The 11,789-nt window shown below is 35.3% G+C and overlaps 1 pseudogene; it reads right to left on the minus strand.

Moving 5' to 3' along the window:
• Positions 1 to 9,453: 9,453 nt before the first annotated feature.
• Positions 9,454 to 10,867, minus strand: LOC127214422 (eukaryotic translation initiation factor 2 subunit 3, Y-linked-like; annotated as a pseudogene).
• Positions 10,868 to 11,789: the final 922 nt, after the last annotated feature.

The raw sequence follows: 11,789 nt of genomic DNA on the forward strand, positions 1-11,789 counted from the left end.
GATGAAGCAGAAGGGAATGACTTAAAAGTTATGGTCATAAAAAGGATAGAGGCCCTCAAAGAAGATATGAGAAAATCCCTTAAAGAAATGGAAGAATAAACAAACAAAAAAGTGGAAGAAATGAACAAATTTCTTAAGGAAAGTTAAAAAAAAAAAAAGTCCAGTAACACAAGAAAAACAATTGAGGAGGTGAAGGAAACAGTTCAAGACTTGAAAACTCAAATAAAGAAAATAAAGACATCACAAAAAGAATACTGGATACTGGAAATAGAAAAACTGGGCAAACAATCGGAAACTACAGACACAAGCATACCCAACAGAATTCAAGAGATGGAAGAGAGAATCACAGGCGTGGAAGATAAATTAGAGGAAATAGAGCTATTGACCAAAGAAAATTGTAAATCCAACAAATTCTTAACACAAAACATCCAGGAAATGTGAGACACGATGAAAAGGCCAAACCTAAGAATAATAGGCATAGAGGAAGGTGAGGAAGCCCTGCTTAAAGGTGCCGAAAACATATTCAACAAAATCATGGAGGAAAACTTTCCCAATCTGAAGAAGGAAATGCCCATGAAAGTATAAGAAGCATACCGAACACGAAATAGGCTGGAGCAAAGAAAAAAGACACCTCAAAATATAATAATCAAAACACCGAACATTACACAATACACAAAGCAGCGGAGGAAAAAGGACAGGTAATATTTAAAGGCAGACCTATTAAAATTACACCTGACTTCTCCATGGAAACCCTCAAGACCAGAAGGTCCTGGATAGATGTTCTGCAAGTATTAAGAGTCCATGATGCCAGCCCAGGCTACTATACCAAGCAAAACTGTCAATCACTATAGATGAAGAAAACAAGATATTCAATGACAAAGCCAGATTTTCACAGTACGTATCTACAAATCCAGCCCTACAGAAAGATTTGAAAGGAAAACTCCAACCCAAAGAAGTTAACGATGCCACAAAGATGTAGGCAACAGATAATCTCACTACTCAAGAAACCAAGGGTAAAGCAGAACAAATATATGCACAATACCACTGCCAACAAAAAATCAAAAACAAACAAGCAATAACAATCAATGGTTCTTACTCGCCCTCAACATTAATGGTCTTAACCACCTATAAAAAGACACAGGCTAACAGAATGGATACGAAGACAGAATCCATCCTTCTGCTGCATACAAGAAACATATATAAGCTTCAAAGATAGACATTACCTCAGGGTGAAGGGTTCAGAAAAGATCTTCAAATCAAATGGACCCAAGAGGCAAGTAGGTGTGGCTATCCTAATATCTAACAAGTTAGACTTCAACCAAAATTAATCAAAAGAGATGAAGACGGTCATTTCGTATTCATTGCAGGAGAAAACCATCAACACAAAGTCTCAATTCTGAATATTACGCACCAAATACAAAGACACCCACATTTATAAAAGAAATGCTACTAAAACTCAAATCTCACATAAATACACACACACTTGTAGTGGGAGACTTCAACACACCACTCTCACCACTAGACAGGACTACCAATCAGAAACTCAACAAAGAAACAAAAGAACTAAAAGAAGTTATGTCTCAACCGGGTTTAACAGTTCTATAGATGTCTATCTATAGAACATTCCATCCAAACACAGAAGAATATACCCTTTTCTCTGCTCCAAATGGAACCTTCTCTAAAATCGAACACATACTAGGTGGTATAACAAACCTCAACTGATACAAGAGAATTGGAATAGTCCCCTGTATCAGACAACCATGCTTTAAAGTTGGAATTCAACAACACAAATCACAGAAACCTACAAACTCATGGAAACTGAGAAATTGCACCACACCTGGGTCAAAGAAGAAATAAAGGACTTCCTAAATTTCAATGAGAATGAGGACACAACATACCCAAATTTATGGGATATTTGAAAGCAGTGTTCATTGCATCAAGTGCCAATATAAAGAAAGCAGAGGTAAGTCACATAAGAGAATTAACAGCACAACTGAAACCTTAGGACAAAAAGAAGTAAACTCACCCCAGAGGAGTAGATGTCAGGAAATAATCAATTTGAGGGCTGAAATCAAAAAAAAAAAAAAAAAAAAAATAGAAACCAGGAAAACAATACAAAAAAAAATCAATGCAACAAAGAGTTGTTTTTTGACAAAATCAACAAGATAGACAAACCTTTATCCAAACCAACAAAAAAGCAGAGAGAACATGTAGATAATTTTCAAGTCATACTTTGAAAACCTGTATTCCACAAAAAATGAATTTTCAAAGGAAATGGACAAATTTTTAGATAACTATCACTTAACAAAATTAAATCAAGAACAGACAAACAACTTAAATAGACCTATATCCCCCAATGAAATAGTAATTGAAAGCCTTCCAACCAAACCAAAAATAAATAAATAAATAAATAAATAAATAAATAAATAAATAAATAAAATGCCCAGGGACAGATGGCTTCAGTGCAGAATTCTACCACAATTTCAAGGACGAACTAATACCATTACTCCTCAAATTGTTCCACACAGAAGGTTCATTACCAAATTCTTTCTAGGATCCACAATAACCTTGGTACCCAAGACTCACAAAGGCATAACTAAGAAAGAAAACTACAGAACAATATACCCGATGAACATCAATGCAAAAACACTCAATAAAATGCTGGCAAACCAAATCAAGAATACATCAGAAAAATCATCCACCATGACCAACTAGGCTTGGATTGCACGGATGGTTTAACATATGAAAATCTATCAACATAATCCACTATATAAACAAACTGAAAAAGGAAAACCATATGAATATCTCCCTAGATACTGAAAAACACTTCGACAAAATTCAACATTGACCTTTCATGATAAAGGTCAAGGAGAGATCAGGATAACAGGAACATAATGAGAGCAATATACACCAAACCAACTGCCAACATCAAACTGAATGGAGAGAACCTTAGGCAATTCCTCTAAAATCAGAACAAGACAAGGCTGCACTCTCTCCATATCTCTTCAATATTGTACAGGAAGTTCTAGCTAAAGCAGTAAGACAACAAAAGGAGATCAAAGGGATCCAAATTGGAAAGGAAGAAGTCAAACTGTCTCTATTTGCACCACAATTCTTCATGGACCTTAAATGGATAATAATCAACTTTATATGGAAATCAAAAGACCCAGAATAGCCAAAACAGCCATGTACAATAAAAGAACTTCAGGAGGCATCACCATTCCTGACTTTAGAGCCCTACTACAGAGCTATAATTCTGAAAACAGCCTGGTATTAGCACAAAAATAGACAGGTAGACCAATGGAATTGAATTGAAAATCCTGATATACCCATACACCTATGAACACCTGATTTTCGACAAAACAGCTAAAAGAATAGAATGGGGCAAGGAAAGCATCTTCAACAAATGGGGCTGGCACAATTGGATGATGGTATGTAGAAGACTGCAGATAGACCCATGTCTGTCGCCATGCACAAAACTCAAGTCCAAATGGATCAAAGACCTCAACATCAATCCAGCCACACTGAACCTCTTAGAAAACAAAGTAAAGGTACCCTTGAACAAATTGGTATACAAGACTGCTTCCTGAACATAACCCCAGGAGCATAGTCACCGAGATCAACAATTAATAAATGGAACCTCTTCAAACTTAAAAGCTTCTGTAAGGCAAAGGACACAGTGGACAAGACCAAACAGCAGCCCACAGACTGCAAAAAGACTTTGACCAATTCTACATCCGACAAAAGGCTGATCTCCAAAATATACAAAGAACTCAAGAAACTAGTCAACAAAACACCAAATAACCCTATTTAAAAATGGGGTACAGAACTGAAGAAGAATTCTCAATAGAGGAAATCAAAAAGGCTAAAAGACACTTAAGAAAGTGCTCAACATCCTTAGCTATCAGGGAAATGCAAATCAAAACAACTTTGAGACACCATCTTACTCCTGCCAGAATGGCGAAAATTAGAAACACCAATGATGACTCATGCTGGAGAGAATGTGGAGAAAGGGGAACAATCCTCCACTGCTGGTGGGAGTGCAAACTTACACAGCCATTTTGGAGATCAGTATGGTGGTTCCTCAGGAAAATAGGAATTTGTTTACCACAGGACCTGGCAATCCCCGTCTTAGGCATATACCCAAAGGATTCACATCCATGCAACAAAGACATGTGTTCAACTATGTTCATAGCAGCACTATTTGTAATAACAAGAACCTGGAAGCAACCTAGATGTTCCTCAACTGAAAAATGATAAAGAAGATCGACACAATGCAATACTACTCTGCAGAAAAGTACAATGGAATCTTGAAATTTGCAGGCAAGTGGATGTCATCCTGAATGAAGTAACCCAGTCACAAAAAGAGGAATACAGTATGTACTCACTCATATATGGATTTTAGACCTAGATCAAAGGATCACTAGCCTATAATTCACACCACCAGAGGAACTAGGATACAAGTTTCTGAGAGATTCATACAAGATCCTTCACAGAAGGGTGAAGGAACAAGTCCCCCAGAGCACATGGGAAGTGGGGGGCAGTGAATGGAGAGAGAAGTAGGAGAAAGAGAATGGAGGAGAGGATATCACGTGAAACTAGGCAGATTAAGTCAGGGTAGGAATCGAAGATAAGAGAGAGAGAGAGAGAGAGAGAGAGAGAGAGAGAGAGAGAGAGAGAGAGAGAGAGAGCATAAAAGAGGGAGCCATTATTGGTTTGAAGAGAAACCTGAATCTAAAGAAAGGTCTATAGACCTGCAAGACTGCCACCAACTAACAATTTGAGCAACCGTGGAAAAGCTACCATAAATGCCCTTCCCAGATAGTGAGATCAACACTATCTTATTCACCATCATGGAGCCCTCATCTAGGACCTGTTGGAAACAGAAGCAAACACCTATACCTAAACACTGAGTAGAACTAGAATCCAGATGCAAACAGAGAGGACAAGACCAGGTTGCAGAAACACATAGAGACAGCAGGCCTGAACAAGGAAGAGCTAAAGGGCCCCCAGACTGATAGCTGGGAATCCAGCATGGCATGGACTCAGGCCCCCCTGAATATGGGTCTCAGCCAGAAGGCCTGAGCAGTCTAAGGGATCTCAGACAGTGGAACCAGAATGTGTTCCTGGTGCACACATCCCCTATGGAGGGATACTCTCTTAACCTAGAGACAGGAGAGAAGTTCTATTCCCTACTTCAAATGACTTGACAGATCTACTTGACCCCACCTGGATGACATTGCCCTACATGTGGAATTGTGGTGGGGGGGATGGGAGGGGAGGGTGGTCATGGTGCATGTGAGGGGGTTAAGAGGGTAAGAGGGAGGGAGGGAGATGGAACTGGTATTTTCATGTAAAATAAAAACTAAATTAATTAATTTTAAAAACCCACAAATTCAAAGTTGACTATTGAAAGTGAAAATTGAGTGTTAGTTACTGTAATATAAAAATAAAACATTGAAGTCTAAAATTATTTTACAAGACTCTAAAATTATCCAGAACTAATAAGAGTACTCTATATTGAGTATATTCCAGTCTCCATGCTTTCTTATTATAAGAAAAATACTGCTGGAAAACTAACCTATGCATGATGTCTATCAAATATTTAAATGACTATGGTTGTATAGTTTGTTCTTAGCATAGTAACTCCCCTACCATATCAAGAATAGTTTCATTTTATTTGGGGTGATGTCTTGGCTTTATTCTTCAGTTATTGGTTAGACCTTCAATTTCTTCAAGGTTCTGATTAAGGTACAATATGACAGATAAATTATTTTAATACTCATTTTCTTGAGAAATATAATATAGTTAGTTTATGAGAAAGAACTACAATACTTACAAAATAAAGTATCAAGTAATATGTTTTATATCTTTCCACTCTTCCTATTTACTTCATATTTTACCTGGAGTTGAAACTAGATCATTCTGCAAATTAAGCAAACACTTTCTTTAACCTATACAGGTGGCCTTTTTATTTACTTTAAAAATATTAAAGATTTATTTTGATTTATGTGAATGAATTTGTATGAATGTGTGCCATTTGTGCACGTGTCTACAGATATGAAAAGAATGTTGGATCGCCTGAGCCTGGAATTACAGAATTTCATGGGTGCTAGAAACTGTCCTTGGAAGAACAGCAAGTACTCTTAACCAGTAATCCATCTCTTTAGCTCCTTCTATTTAATTTAAGAAATCTCACTAAGTTGCCCAGACAGGCCTTGAATCTGCTGTGCTGAACCACCCTCTCAAGCAGATGGAGGTCAAATGACTATGGTATTCGGACAATTTCTTTTTTATTCTAATTGTCTTACATTCAAGTAATCCTTTCAATCAATCCAATCTCCTAAAGGTTTCTATGACTTTGATAGAGACTTAAAAGATATGTGCATCTTATGTACTTTGAATTAATGGTATGTGTTATGAGATACTTCTTCCTTATTACCAATGTTGAGTAGTTACTACTCAGCTCAGAAGTGTTGGTCATGGTTAACCATACCCAACCTGGACTTCTGCTGTTACTCTAAGGCACTATGTCCACAATCCTCAATTTGAGTTTTGGCCTTTTTTTACACAAGTTATGGGGTTAGGGTTATATATTTTTCTCCATTGTAAAGTCCATATATTAATGAAATAGGTGGATTATTAAATTCTTATTTTCTATGTTAAAGATATTTATGTGCCACATACTTATTGACAATGATGCATAAAGTACAAAACCAACAATGTTACAGAGCTCATCATCTTCAAAAGGCAATGAAATGTATTAGACAAAAATAATTTTATTTAATACCCTTTTGGGGTGGAAGTCTTTTCACTAATAATACATGAATATTGACTTTTATTTGTCATCCCCCAACAAAGATCTATATGTTGCTCTTTTGACACTCTTCATATCTGCTAGTTCAACCAACTAAAATCATGACAAAACTGAATACTCTCTTGTACAGAGTTTTAACCCTGTCCTGTTCTCAAATGCACTAGTGATGAGGTATGTGCAGATGGAACTTGAGTAGCCACCAATCCCATGAATTTTCCCAATGACCTGTACCAATTTTAGATTGATGATTGTTGGAGAATGAATCATTTCAATCCCTTTGTAACCTGGTTAGCAATCTTTATTAAAGATGGCTATTCTCTAACATTTAGATAAGAAATTACATTCCTACACTTAGCAAAAAAGATGTTAATTTTTCACTGAGAGATATATCCAAGTCCCTTCAACATCATGTGCTCCTAAATAAAGTATAATTATTATTGCACATATTCTGCTCATATGTGCAAATAATAAATGATATGTGAAAAAGTATAAATGTTAGACAGCAGAAACCAGTCACAAATAGTATAACATGCTGCGTATTGCCCAAATTTCAATAGAATACAGCTGTATAGTATAGTGTCTGAGAGCAACCTGACTGGAAAGAGTATCAGGGAGCACTGAGGGTTAGTGACAGCAGATTTAAATTTAACCTTAAATCTGGAATTGCCTTCATTTTGCATTACACAAAAAGAATAAAGAAATAAAAATGTTAAATTAGTCAGAGACTCACAGAGACTTCAATTGCTTTCTAAAAAATTTATGCTGCTCTTCTTCATATTTTCCCCCATGGCCAAAATTTTTATTTCCATGAATTGTGCTTTATTGCAATAGAGGGATGGGCTCTCTAAAGTCAAAATTTCTAACACATTTTATTTACTAGCCTGCAAGTGTTCAAAGATAGATTATAGGCAAACATGACTTATAAAATAAGAAGAGTCAATTTTGTGGTGAGAGTTACATACAACTAAGTTTTAGAGCTATAAGGAAGTACAGAAAAATTATTGACTTAAAAATGAAAACTGAAGCCAGCCTAAGAAGTGAGGTGTCGAAGAACCCTAAAAACACCTTCTGGGAGGAGCCACTATTCTAAAAGATGTGATATTATTTTTGTTTCTTATATTTTTTCAAAGTATTGTTTAAAGAACAGTAATGATAGTAAAAATATTCATTTTACAGGTAGTGGGTATAGGCAACATAGGAGGCAGAACAACAGGAATTGGGATTAAAAGTAGTTTTATAAGTAAAAAACTAACTTACAATAAATTAAAACAAAATATTCTTAAATTTGAACATCATGAGTATGATATTGAGTTTAGATTGATTAATAGTTTCACTTATCAGGAATAGCCAAATGAACAACAAGAAGGCTTATGCCTGGTAATTCTCCTAAAGTATGAACTCACCTTTCCCCCCCCCAAACCAAAGTAGATTTTATAAGAAACTACATATATTTGCTAAATGATTTAAATAATCAAGAAATTAGATCCCTCTTTATCACAGTCATAATTCTATATATTTTAGCTTTCATTTGGAAAGAATGGCCAATAGAATTTGGGGATTCTACTTTTGTTTTTATTTGTACCACTTACCCACCATATACCTTGAAAATGCTCTGCAAGTTTATTGCTACTCTAGTTATTTGCCAAAAAAGCAAAACAATGCAAAGACAGGTTAGCAGGAGCTTCCAACTCAGAGCAATCTGACCAAGAACCTCACACACAACTAAATCCTTTTCTGCTTAAGAGTGAAGAAAACTTATTTTTGTCTATGAATAAAATCATAAGGGAAAACTTTTAAAATTATTGATGTCAACTATTTATTTAAAGTAGACATAATTATTACTTTCTAAGTTAACCTCCAAATATACCTATTATGTAGTAGATCTGTCTCACAAACTGTTTCTGAACAATAAAAGCCATTGGAAAGGTTTCTCAGCAAATACCATTGAATTTAGAATATTTTTAAACTTCTTTTTGTTGTGTTTTCTTTAAAACTAGAAGTGGATCATAACCTTTATATTGAAGTCATGTTTGACTAAGAATAAAATGTTGCTATTTCCAGATGCTCTAGACCATCCATGAAGACTATAAATCTTTTTTAAGTACCTCTGCATTTTATGTAATTTTCAATAATTTTTATCTTTTAGGAAATAACCACAGAAATACAGAACAAACTTGAGCCTCCTGGGAACAAAGGAAAGTAACAGAGAAGTTGATTCCTGTAAATGAGCTCTCATGTTGAAACAGACAATCTTATTTGGACCAATTAATTTTTTCATTTTAAATTTTACAAAGAATACTGGAAAATATGAGGAAAATATAAAGCCCATTCTTCAAATTTAGGTTTTTTTGTTTTTTTTTAAATCAGGGTAACAGTCCTTCAAGCCTGGAAATACACAAAAAAGAATCATAAGAGAAGCTCTACTGTAAGTTCAATGGTAAAAGTTGTTAACTGACAGTTTCATTTCAAAGTTACACTGGTAACACTGTTGAACTGTAGATTAAAGGTGTCAAGAAGTTTGACATTACAGACATCAGCTTTTTCTAATGAAAATAATAACCTGACAGTTTTGACTAATGTAAGCTTTAAAATATCTCTAAGATTGAAAAATCCTGCTTTCATCCAACTGCATCATTTCATTTATAGTCTACTGTTGGTTTGATGGTCACTCCTCTTCTTATTTGGCCCCAACAAATTAAACAGCAGTATTCCTCAACTAGTTGGCTAAGAGCAATTTTTTCTCCTACTTTTGTACACACAGAATTGGTGAGAACAATTTTACATAAATCAGCCTTGACTGCACTGACTCTGCTTCCTGTGGACAAGGATCCTATGTTCACCATGAGCACTTCAACCTTGGATAACTTTTGAACCTTTGATGCTTTTTTGTATCCTTCTGTGCCTACACCCAGGAGCTGTCTCAGTAGGAAGTAGAAAATGTCTAATTCTGTGGATATCTCAGGTAATACTCCAACAGCTCCAAGGACCTGTCCCACCATTCTATTGGTTCAGCACAACGTTGGGTCAATTTTTGTTCCAACTCCAATAAGACCACCTGGAGCAGCATACTGAAGATCATTGTGTTCTGCAAAAAGTGATACAATCTTGGAAAAGATTGGTTTACACATAAGCTTCCCTTCACTGTCTTTGGAAATGATACCTGGTCTCACTTCTATCTCTTGACCCACTTTTAATACTCCTTTTAAAATACTACCACCTGCTACACCCCCTTTAAGGTCATCAACGCCACAACCAGGTTTGTTAACATCAAAAGACTGAATAACAATAAGTCAAGGTTCTGAAGTAAAGTTTCTTATAGATACTGGAATATTCTTTACTATATACTCACAAACAACTTCAGTATGGTATTTTAACAGAAATTGAAATAATAGGAGCACCTTCAGGTACTGTACCTTGTACAAACAAAAGTATTTGTTCATACTGTTCTTTAGTCTGACTTTCTTTAACCAGATCAATTTTATTTTGCAGAATCAAAATATATTTTAGTTTCATAATCTCAATGGCATCCAGGTGTTCAGAAGTTTGAGTCTGAGGACAAGATTCATTACCAGCTATCAACAAAAGAGCTGCATCCATCACTGCTGCACCATTCAGTATAGTTGCCATCAAAATATCATGACCAGGACAGTCAACAAAGGAAACATGTCTGACTAGTTTGAAGTTTCCTTTTGTCCCTGGAATGTCTGAAGGAAACTCATCAGTTGCACTACTTCCACAAGATCTATAACATTCTGGTTGAGGACAACTCGAGTCTTCAAGCTTATAAATCTTGGCATTAGCATATCCAAGTTTTATGGTAATATTCCTTTCCAGTTCATTTTTTAATCTGACAGTGTAAACACCAGAAATTGCCTTTACAACTGTAGATTTCCCATGAGAAACATGGCCAATTGTACCTATATTAATTATGGCTTGTCTGCTGATAACTTCATGTGAAAGGGGAGTCAACTTGGTAACATCCAAGATGGAGATAGCCTGATGAGAAAGGTATGGCTCCCGGAGAGTAAAACCGGCTTCTCCTCCCGCCATCTTGCTCACTAGAGAAGGTGAAGACTGTAAAGTCTTGCACCTAACTTTTCATGAAATATTAGCTCTCATGCTTATCTCAGACAAATCTTAAGAGAATGTTTATTGGTATATTCAAAAGAAATACTTGTTTTATCCCCATAATCTGGTAACTCAAATTATACTTAGAATGTTCATCTCAATTTATCAAATAGTTCTGCTTGTATCTATTATGAAAGTGATGAACCACAAGAAAATTGGTAACTAAACATTCTTTGCCATTATAGGATAATAATCAGTTTGGAAATCTTCACTTTGAAAATTTTGTTTTGTTAGATTTCTACTCCTTACATCAATTCATTGAATTTCTCCAATTTCCTTCCTAACCAGTTTTTCAGTTTTGAGGACTATAAAGTTACAAAAATGCAATGCATGAATGTATTCTCTAGTTCAAGAAATAGCTCTTAATGGCTTCACCATGGTTCTTGACAGAAAAATATTTAGACTACAAGACCAAGCAGTAATAAGGACTACAATGATTATTGGAGAGGAATCATGCTTAATTGTAGGGAAAAATGCATGCTTAATAAATTAAATGTTGAAAAGAGTAACATAGATATAAAATAAAATTCCTAATAATATGAAAAGCAAAAAAACACATTATTTTTTCAATTTGTTTTTTTCTTGTGTATTCTATTGCATATATTTCAAAAACATGAGAGAATATTTCATCTTTTACTTTGTTGACTGTACAAAAATAACATGGAAGATCTGACAAAACTAGAGTAGAGCAAATTTTTGGGGTGCTGGAGAAATGAAGAAGGAATTGGGGATATAATGAACAATGGGTGAGATATTTCAGCGAAACAAGAGAGATAAGTACGAGATATATCATATAAAATGGTGACTATAGGTCAAAAGATACCCTCTAGAGTCCCTGCCTGCC

The sequence above is a fragment of the Phodopus roborovskii genome, unplaced genomic scaffold (assembly GCF_943737965.1).
Source record: "Phodopus roborovskii unplaced genomic scaffold, PHOROB, whole genome shotgun sequence".
In the NCBI taxonomy this organism is placed as follows: Eukaryota; Metazoa; Chordata; class Mammalia; order Rodentia; family Cricetidae; genus Phodopus; species Phodopus roborovskii.